Source organism: Pinus tabuliformis, chromosome 8 (assembly GCF_031772625.1).
Source record: "Pinus tabuliformis cultivar Carrire ecotype Pingquan chromosome 8, CPIR1, whole genome shotgun sequence".
NCBI lineage: Eukaryota > Viridiplantae > Streptophyta > Pinopsida > Pinales > Pinaceae > Pinus > Pinus tabuliformis.
Window position 1 is genome coordinate 644,658,875 of NC_142294.1, and position 11,185 is coordinate 644,670,059.

Below are 11,185 nucleotides of genomic sequence, written 5' to 3' on the forward strand. Positions count from 1 at the left end.
TGAGGTGGTAGGGTTGACTAGTCAACATCCTCCAGTGAATCGTATGATGCCAAGTGGTGGTTCTGGGTTGGGTGCATTTGGAAATTTCTTATTGGTCGGAAGGTGGCCAACCATAGGCTAACACATGGCTGAGCTAGAGGCCTCCACATGGCAACCCAAGGGCCACCAAAAGTTTGTTTGAGGTCGAGAAAGCAACATCGGGGGTCGAACCCACGACCTTCAAGCACATAACCGGTGCCTCCTACCAATGCACCACAAGAATGGTTCTTATTAAACCATGGGTTCAACGTATATTTAAATATCACTTGCACGCTAATTCGGGGTAGGGTTCGCGCAATAGTCACATGACCACCAACTGGATGGGCGTAGGGGCCCGGCTGGTAGGGGCGGGCGTTGGCCTTAGCCCCGGGCACGTGGTCCCCCACGTGGTCACATTTTTCGGAATTTAGGCATTAGCCGACATTTAAAGTGTCCGATAATTTCACCCAATTTTTGGCGAAATTATCACTTCTTTAGCGCGTTTTGGGGCTAAATTGTAGGATTGTGCTGGATTTTGGGGAGTTTGTCATGCGATTAGCAAAATATTTGGAAAGGCCATAAATTCTTCAGATTTTGACAAAATCCGGAGCAGAAACAGGCTACACAAGCATTTTTTGGCATTCTGGAGCCATTGCAACAAGTTTTAGAGCTTTCTAAGAATTGCAAACTAATGTATTCACACTTTTAAGCATAATAGAGAGGGCTAAGCCATTGGAAGCTGGAACAAGGAGATGTATCCGAGGAGTGGTGAACTCCTTCATCATGTGTTGTTATGATACTGTTTACAATGATGTTTATGTTTGTTATATGCTATTGTTCAGTTATTTGTTTATGTTAATTTGCACATAAAATTTACATAAAAACACTCAAAAACCCATGTTTAAACTTGCAAATAATGTCATAATCCCTCAAGTACTTTTAATATATTCTGAAAAGGAATTTTAGCACATCAAAACTAATTTTCCTAATCAGATCAAGTTTGGTATTAGAGCTCTTGGTTTTATTTGTGCAAGAAGGATTTAACTGTTTTCAAGTGAATGTCATGCTTACAAGGTTAAAACTCAAGAGAGGAGAAGGTAAGTTAGTTGAAAGCCCTGAATTTGGGTCAAAGGGAAGGAGGCAAGGTTGCCACAATCTCCATCACCAGTTCTTCCTCAAGTTGCATTTGAGACTCCAGTGAGAATGTCTCATGAAGGAAAACCTACAAACATGACAGAGGATGAGAAGGTGTTTAGGAAGGCTTTCCTTGTTGTGATAGAGATGGTGAAGGTCCTCTATGAAGAGAGGAATACTAGATTGCAGGGTGAAAGCTCCAAACCTCCCAAAGGAGAAGGTTCTTCAGGAGGAGGAGGTAATGGAAATGGAGGTAAACCTCCACCCTCTCCACCATCTTCTTCATCTTCTTCGTCACAAGAATCTTCACCCTCTTCCACTAACACAACCCTTACTCATACTCATCAACATACCTCAAAAGGAACTGGTAAATCACCCTTATTAAAACTTGATGTTAAATTTGAACTACCCATGTATAATGGTGAAGTGAATGTAGATAAGCTTGACAATTGGGTTCATCGTTTGGATGTCTATTGCAAAATTCAAAACATTCAAGAGGGTGACATAAATATTCAATTAACTTCCTTGAGGCTCAAGGGTGCAGCACTAGTATGGTGGGAATCAAAGACACAAGAAGAGATAAAAAACACGGTAAGATCTCAATTTCTTGGTCTGATTTCATTGTTGCAATTAAAAGACAATTCTACCCTCTAGCTTATATGCAGAAAGTCATCATGAATTGGCATAACTTTAGACAACTTAAAGGTCAAAATGTGCAAGATTACACCCAAGAATTCAAAAAAATGTCTCTAATGTTAGGTGTAGATTTGCAATAACAAGATACCTTGTTGAACTACATACAAGGTTTACATAGTTACCTTAGGAATACTATCCTTATGTTTAATCCCAATAATCTAGATGAGGTGTGTGTGCAAGCCACTAATCTTGAGGAAAGAGGGAAAAACACTCCAGAAGAGGGTAGCAAAAATCCATTTAAAGGAAAAGGAAAATAAAAGGGTTTCAAAGGGAAGGAAAATAAAATTGCATCCATTAAGAAGGAAGGATAGAAATTAACATGAAAGCATTGTTCCAAAGAGGGTGACGATGAAGCTCATTGTCGTAAGCTTCATCCTGAAATGAAACCAAAGAAATTCAATAATAAGGGAAAACCAAAGACAATTGCAACCACTCAATAGGATTTCGGATCCGATTCAGGTGATGAAACTAAAATTACAACCATGGGTGTGAAAGGAAAAGAATCCATTGCAAGCACTAATACTTTAAATTTACATAATGAAACTCCAAATGGAAAGAAGAGGATAGAACTTTTTCACATAAGGGTAATCTCAAAAGATAACAAAATTGATACTCTTTCTATTGTGGCTCTCAAGAAAATCTTATATTTGAAAACATTGTCAAAAGTTTAAACTTGGAAACCATTCCACGTCGTAAACCATATCCATTAGCATGGGTGTGTGACAATGCACAATTACTAGTAACTAGAAAGTGTAAATTGAAATTCGCCATTACTGCAAATTTCATACATGACGTGGAGCTTGATGTTGTGCCATTAGACATATGTGGTATAGTATTGGGCAGCCCATATCTCTATGACAGAAAAACTATCTTCCATAGACATGAAAACAAATACCATTTGTTCAAAGATGCAATAGAATATATTGTGAGAGCTCATAGCAAGAAACTAAATCTTTCACTTGTTAATGCGGGGTAAATTAAAATATTAGTGAAATCAAGCAAGAAATTTGTGCTTCTAATGATCAAACCCAAGAATGATGTCGATAATGAAGCTCTTGAAGCTTGTGATCCAAGATTGAAATCTGAATTGGTTGATGTTGTTAACCAATATAATGAGATGCTTCAGGAACCAAAAGGATTGGCTCCCAAGAGAGGAATCCAACATGAGATACAGTTGTAGCAAGATACTCCTCTTCCTAACATTTTCATGTATAGGATGTCAGTGATGGAAAGTGAAGAAATTAAAAAGCAAATTCAAGAGTTGTTGGATAAAGGGATCATCAGGCCATCTTCTTCGCCATGTGGTTCACAGATTGGATTGGTGCCAAAGAAGGATGAAATATGGCGCATGTGTGTGGACTTCTGTGCATTGAAGAAGATTACAGTAAAGAATCATTACCCACTACCTAGAATATATGATTTACTTGATCAATTGAAAGATGAAAATTATTTTACTAAGTTGGACTTAAGGAGTGGCTACCATCAAATTAGAATTTCTGAAGGAGACATTTGGAGGACAACATTCGAAACAAAACAAGGTTTGCTTGAATGGTTAGTTATGCCTTTTGGTTAATTTAATTCTCCTTCTACCTTCATGCGTGTGATGAATGATGTGTTGATGCCATTTATTGATGAGTTTATTATATTATACTTAGATGACATCTTAATTTTCAGTAAATCTTGTAATGAACATGTCATGCATGTGAGAAAATTACTTGATGTCTTAAAGAAAGAAGAATTGTATCTAAAGATGTCAAAATGTGAGTTTGGAAAAACTTCTTTAGTTTACTTGGGTCATATTGTTTGAGGAGGTGAATTGAAAATAAATCCCTCCAAGGTTGATGTCATTTTGAATTGGCCAAGGTCCAAGACAATTACTGAGGTAAGAAGTTTTTTTGGGAGAAACCCAATATTGGAGAAAATTCATTGCTAAATTTTATTCTATAGCAGCTCTTTTGGATGCATTGGCAAAGTTTGAAAAAGTTTTTTCAGTGGGGAGGAAAACAAAAAAGGCGGCTTTGATGCATTGAAGGAAAAGATCAGTTTGGCTCTTGCACTTCTATACTTGAGACAGTCATTTGAGATCCAGACTGATGCTAGTGACTACCCCATGGGTGCAGTCCTCATGCAACATGGTAAGCATATTATTTTCATTCAAAAACTTTTAATGGTGTAGTGATTAATCACCCTACACGTGACAAAGAATCGTATGCATTGGTGAAAAGTGTGAAAAATTGGAAACGCTACTTGATGGGTAATGAAACAATCATTCGCACTGATCATCAGCCAGTGCAATAGTTGCAATCTTAATCTAAGTCACAGAAATCAAGGCACTTTCGATGGATGGGTTTTATTCAACAATTACACTTGGTAATAAGGTATAAGAAATGTATCTACAATAAATTTACGGATATGCTTTCTAGGCCTATTATTATTGAACCTACTTTACTCAAGCATAATTTTGTTTTGCATGAAATTTATATTGAGCACTATGCATTTGACAATGACTTTCAGGATGTTTATGCAAGCTTGAGTCAAGGTAACCAAGTAGAGGAATTGGATTATCATTTGCATGATAACTTGTTGTACCATCTTGGAAAGCTTTGTATTCCAGAGGGAGAAAGAGTCAACATCATAAGAGAAGAAAACATTTCTCTTATTGCTAGTCATTTCAGTGTAAGTAAGATGGTGGCACAGCTACAGAGGTATTGTTATTGGCCTCATATGCTTGAAAGTGTGTCACATTTTAGTAAAGGATGTTCATTATGTGCTTTCAGTAAGCCTAACAATAGGAAGTTAGGGTTATACACACCACTTCTGGTTCCTTCACGACTGTGGGAGAGTGTTTCTATGGATTTTGTAGGAGGTCTTCTGTTGTCAAAAGGAGGTCATGATTATTTGTATGTAGTTGTGGATAGGTTCAGCAAAATCTGTATTTTGATGCCATGTAAAAAGAAAAGTACATCTTCAAAAATTGCTCAGTTATTCTTTTAGAATGTATGGGTCCATTTTGGATTGCCTACATCCATTGTTAGTGATCAAGATTCTTGCTCTGTTGGGAATTTTTGGTCAATCTTGTGGGGATTCATGGACACCAAATTGAAAAAGAGTACAACATCTCATGTGCAAATAGATGGTTAAACAGAGGTGGTGAATAAGACAATGATACATCTCCTTCGTGGGTATTGCAGGGAGCATCCTAAGTTGTGGGATGAACATTTTCTCTATATTCAACATGCTTACAACTGGGCCAAACACTATTCAACTCAAATATTTCCATTTGAAGCATGTTTGGGATACTTGCCTAATTTTCCTTTGGATTTCATTTTTGGAAAATATGTTGGTATTGATGGTCATAGTGACATAGACAAAGCAAGAAGGTTCATTGAAAAAATCCAATTGGTACACCAAATAATTCAGGAACAACTTGAAAAGAGCCAAGGAAAGTACAAAGCAAGGCATGACAAGGATCGTGTAGATGAAAAGTTCCAAATTGGTGATGAATTTTGGCTTCACATTAGCAAAGAGAGGGTCCAAGGAGAACGTAAAAAACTCAAACCAATTAGATATGGTCCATTCAGAATTTTGGAAAAGATTGGTAACAATGCCTTCAAGTTGGATTTGCCTTCATATATGAAAATTTATGTTGTTGTTAATGTTGAGAACTTAAGGTTGTATGAGCCTCCTTTGATTAAAGATCAAGGATAAATGTCCAAATTCCTTCCATTGAGGATTTTTCTCCTGAATACCTTGATGAACTATAGCAAGATACCATTTTTGATAGAAGAACAAGGTCTTCAAAATGAGGGAATGTGGATTACCTTCAAGTGGGGCTCAAGGGAACAAATCCTTCAATGGCCAAATGGATCGAGATTGGAAAGGTGAGAGAACTATACCCTCAACTGCTGGACAACTGAAACAATCATTAGGTGCTCAAAAAATAACTCAAAATTCAAAGTTAATGGATTGGTGTGGAACCTTTATGAGCGTGTAGTTCTCGTCATCCTAAATCTAGCGCAACTCATTTCACACGAAATGGATGACGTATGCTCCCAAAATCATGTTCTTTTCATTTTCCCAAGTAAGAAAATTTTTGCAAAATGTGACAGCCCAGTCAGAAGTCCATACTGCTGATGTGGCACTAAATGTGCAGGTTGAGATGGCAGGATTGACTGGTTGATGTCCTCCAGTGAATCATATGATGCCAAATGGCGGTTCTTGATGGGGTGCATTTGGCAGTTTCTTATTGGCCAGAAGGTAGCCAACAATAGGCTGACATGTGGCCCAGCCAGAGGCCGCCACGTGGTAGCCTAAGAGCCACCAAAAGTTTGATTGAGGTCCAGGTAGCAGCAACGGGGGTCGAACCCATGACCTCTAAGAACATAACCAACACCTCTTACCAATGTGCCACAAGAACGGTTCTTATTAAACCACGGGTTCGACATATATTTAAATATCACTTTCGTGCCAATTCGAGGTAGGGCCAACCCACAGGGATCGGTCCTTGGTTGCGCAACTGTCACATGACCACCAATCGGATGAGAGAGGGGGCCCAACCTGTGAGGGTGGGTTGTTGGCCTTAGCGGCGGGCATGTGGTCCCCCACGTGGCCACAATTTTTGAAATTTAGGCGTTAGCGAACATTTAATGTGTCTGACAATTTCGCTCGGCGAAATTGTTGCTCTGTTAGCGTGTTTTGGACAAAATTGTAGGATGGTGCGGAATTTGGGAAATTTGTGGTGTGATTAGCAGAAGATTGGAAAAGGCCATAAATTCTTCATTTTTTGACAAAATTAGGAGCAAAAAGAGGCTACACAGTCATTTTTGGGATTTTTGGAGCCATTGGAATAGGTTTCGGAGTTTTGTGATCATTGTAAACTGATGTATTCAACCTTTTGAGCATAATAGAGAGGGCTAAGCCATTGGAAGATGGATCAAGGAGACATAACCTAGAAGGCGTGAACTCCTTCATCATGTGTTGTTGTGATACTATTTATGGTGATGTTTATGTCTGTTATATGTTGTTGTTCTGTCACTTGCTTATGTTAATTTGCACGTAAAATTTACATAAAAAGACTCAAAAACCCATGTTTAAACTTGCAAATGATTTCATAATCCCTCAAGCACTTTTAATATATTCTGAAAAGGAATTTTAGCATAGCAAAGCTAATTTTCCTAATTAGATCAGGATACATCCCACCCTAAATATACAAACAAAGAAAGTACATATAGTTTTCCCTCTAGTTTTGTTATTAAATATTATCCCAAGTGATTTTTAAATTTTTGAAATGAATTCACCATAAGTGATCTAGGTGAGTATTGATGGGCACTCATCTCTTCTATTGACTCAAAGATTCTATATCTTCTTGATAGTTTTTCCATGGTTTTCTTTCGGGTTCCAAATTTCTTGGTCCATTTTGATGCCCTAAACTATTTTTTTGACAATTCAAGGGGACAAAGATTGTTATCCATGCCTTGGCCCTAGTTAAAGGTTTTAGTCCTGATATTGTTCTTTCCAATGAGCTATGTGTGCCCCAAACAAAGATTGTATGAAAAATTTGCACCCAAGGGAAGTTGATCAATCAACTAAGAACCTTGGAGGCTGTAAATATTTTGGTGCTTCATATCATAAGGTTAGGGTTTTTTACCTACAAGTTTATTTATTTATGTTAAAAGGCCATTATTTTGGCCTCTTGTAGTAGCTATTCCAAATGCATGTGCTCTCTCTCTCTCTCTCTCTCTCTCTCTCTCTCTCTCTATGTCTTATTAGAGATAGATACCACCATTATATCCAATTGAGCTGTACAATATTCTACTATTTTGTTTTTTTTTTTGTTTTTTAGTGATTAAAGATAATTTACATTAAGTCAAAAATTGACATAGCTCTCCACATATTTTCAAAATTGTGCTAGCCCCACTCCTACTAGATTTACTATTTGGCAACTGATTCGCTAAGATTTTTACAAGAAATATAAAATAAGAGAGTACCCATAACCTGAAAAAACAAGAAGATCTGCACACAACCTCTAATCATCAGAAATAATAAGAAATTACCAACACAATTTTTGTTGGGCTAGAACCTAGAGTGATGCACGTGAAAATTTGCATTGAATGTTCCACTCGATGTCTTCTAGAGAAGCATCCAAATGATTTATAAGAGCCTCTAAGAGAACCAAATTGTATTGTATCTACTACTATTTTCTCTGTAAGTAATTAAGGAAAGATATCATCTCATTATGATCATCATGTTTCTCCTTGAGGACTTGTCCCAACAAATTCTTCAACTTCTAGTGTAAGGTGACCAAACAAATGTATTGAGTTCTTCTCACCCTAGTGTAACTTGGATCTGGTAGCCAATGTAAGACTTCTCTGATAAGTTCTAAGTTAGAGAGATATTTTCTCTCACAATGCAGAATTCACTCTAGTCTCTCTATATCAAATTGGTTACCAGGAGAGGTTGCAGTCTAGAAAATGGTACCCACCTCTGAGGATTGAACCTTAGGCTGAGATTGTATAGGATGGGAATGACTATATTTCCCGTCCTTTGCCCTTCCCTGATGATTTCATCCTCGATGGGAAGGAATAATTATCAATACTCGAAAACAACCTCCATACTTCGTATGGGGGTGCTTAGAAATCAAATTTTGAGGAAAATTCCATTTACGGTTCGTTGGAGCCTTTCGTGGGTATACACTTCCATTAAGACTCCTTCCACCAGCTAGCCACTTAGACATTGTTATGAAGATTCCCCCCATAGACCAACAACACAAGGGATAAGATACAACTGAGCTCAGTCCCCTGTTAGAGGAACCCAACCCAAAATAACTAAGGAAAAATGGGGAATCTCGATTGAAACCTAGAACAAGAATTGGATAGAAACACTAAGATACAATTTGGTGACAGAAGCTTCGGAAGGGAAATCCCTAGCCATATATCCAATTCATGTCTGAATATATATGATGAATTGAAGAAATACTATAATAATGTCGTCAAACTAAAGAAATGATGCAATCATAATTACCTCAAGGATATGTTGAACTCACCATGAAACCTCTACCAAAGTTGTGAGTTTGTAGTTCCAATATCCTACAAGTGCAGTTTATCGTAGGCTTAGCTACTTCCCAGATGACATTTTATAGAGGTTGACCCTCCCCCTTGTTGCTGACTAAAGACACAAGGTGACTAAGGATGATAAAATCTTCCCTCAAGAAGAGGATTTAGATGGTGTCGCCACCCTAAAGTCACCCAACCATCAAATTATAAAGTGTTTCCCCTTGCATTCAGACATAGTCCATAATGAGAAATGGAAAATCAAAACATGGGAGACAGGACCAACATCCCTACAACCATCGAAACCCTTGCTCCTCTCTCCACCACATCTCCTTTGTCAAAGGGAAATGAATTAACTTGGTAAACTAGTGCATTTAATTATAATAACCCCACTTATATCATGCATGGGGGAGGTTTTCCATGCCACCCCCACCTTAATCATTGTGGAAGTTAGTGGGGTGGTGGGAACCCCCCCCCTTGAGATCCCTCTCACTATGCTTGTCCACCCCCATCAAGGTTCTAGTAGTTTATTTATTAATAGAAGTTGGGGTTTCAATATAATTTTATGCTCTTTATTATATTTCTATTTGTTTGCTTGATTTCATTTCTTTTTTTTCATTTGATTCCTTATACACGTTGGATTAGTGGTATTAAAGAGATATGATCCTTATTGTTTCTTGGTGCTTGTCCCTAATGAGGTTAGTGTATAGAGAGTTGGGTCTTGAGCTAGTTTCGCTCATGAATGTTTTATCTCACTAACCAAAGTGGCATCCTATAGAGAAATAAAAGAGAGATGATGGAGCAAAATATTCTATAAATTTTTTTTTCTCAAGGAGACACTCGCATGGTGGAGGAATGATATGGTGGACAATTTTTCCTAGATACTTTGGTAACTTCCAACAAGAGCCAAGGCACCTTCAACCAACGACAATTTCATAGTTGCAACACTCTTCAAGTTATAAGTTAACTTTGATATCTCCTTATTTAAAGTCCAAATATATGTAGAAAATTTAGAGAAACAGTTAAATATGTTAAAGGGATATTACTATGTCCAGAAAAAATGACAATGAAAATATCACCTCTGCATTCCTGAAATGTCTTCCTCATGTTAAATGTTTGTTGGAAGGTTACTAGGAGAGAAACAATGAAAAGGAGTCTAAAATATTTAAGGAAGGATCCAATTGGGAATCTTTTTTTGATTCCCTTAAGGAGGATTTGTCCCTTGTAGGGAACTATGATGACTACTACATGAGATGGACAACCCCATGACAAGAGAGAGAGGCCAGAAAATCCTAGAGTACACCAATATTTTCCATAATTTGTGCTCAAATATACATACTAGATAGTTCAAGCAACACCTGTTTTCGAAGGACCATAGTGGTCTACATAGATACATCCAAATGGAGTTGGATTTCTTAAACATCCCTCTTTGGGAGTCACTTATTGATATGATGTCAAAATTGAATAGAAATAAAAGTAGAGGAATAAGTGGAAGTTCAACTCTAGAAAGCCACTACAACAAAAGCTTAGAAAAGGTCACCAAAACTCACAAAACAAGGTACAAAGTGAGGAGATTGAACCTCAAGACAACTATTGTAAGTCACTAGTAAAAAAGGGTAATGGGAAGTTGAAAAAGTGCACTAAAAGCGGTGTGATTTCCAAAAACTCCCCTAGAAAAACACTGATGAATTCTGCTTGAAACAATCATTATAGGTAGATATTAAATAAAAATAATTAGAATCTATCTTTATTTTGATTTAGAATAGGATGAAGGAAACTAGATCATTAATGCAGAAACTAGTGCTACCATTGTAACCACAAAAATATAAATAGAAAAGCTAAAGGAGCTTGAAGAGGGGGGGTGCCACTTCCATTCAAAAATGTAAATGAAGGGGATGCCAATACATTTCATTATTGATGGTAGAGCTAAAAGAACCTAATCTCAGTTGAGGTCATCAAGATATTGAATCTATTGAAAATGCCACACCCCCAACCATATGTTATTAATTCGTTGAGCCATGGATGAGACAACTTTGTTATCCAATAATGTTGCTTGCCCTATGACATCAAGCCCTTCAAAGATGATGTATTGTGTGATGTTTCCCCACTTGAAGTGTTCGATGTCATTTTAGGACAACAGTTTATGCGGAAACATCATGATGTTTATGAGTGTCATTCCGATAGTTTCAATGTTATTCTAGGAGGTTAGGTCTATAGGGGACCATAGTTAGTTATATAACAACCTATCCCAGCTTAAATTACCAATGGGATGGCTGTCAAATTTAACC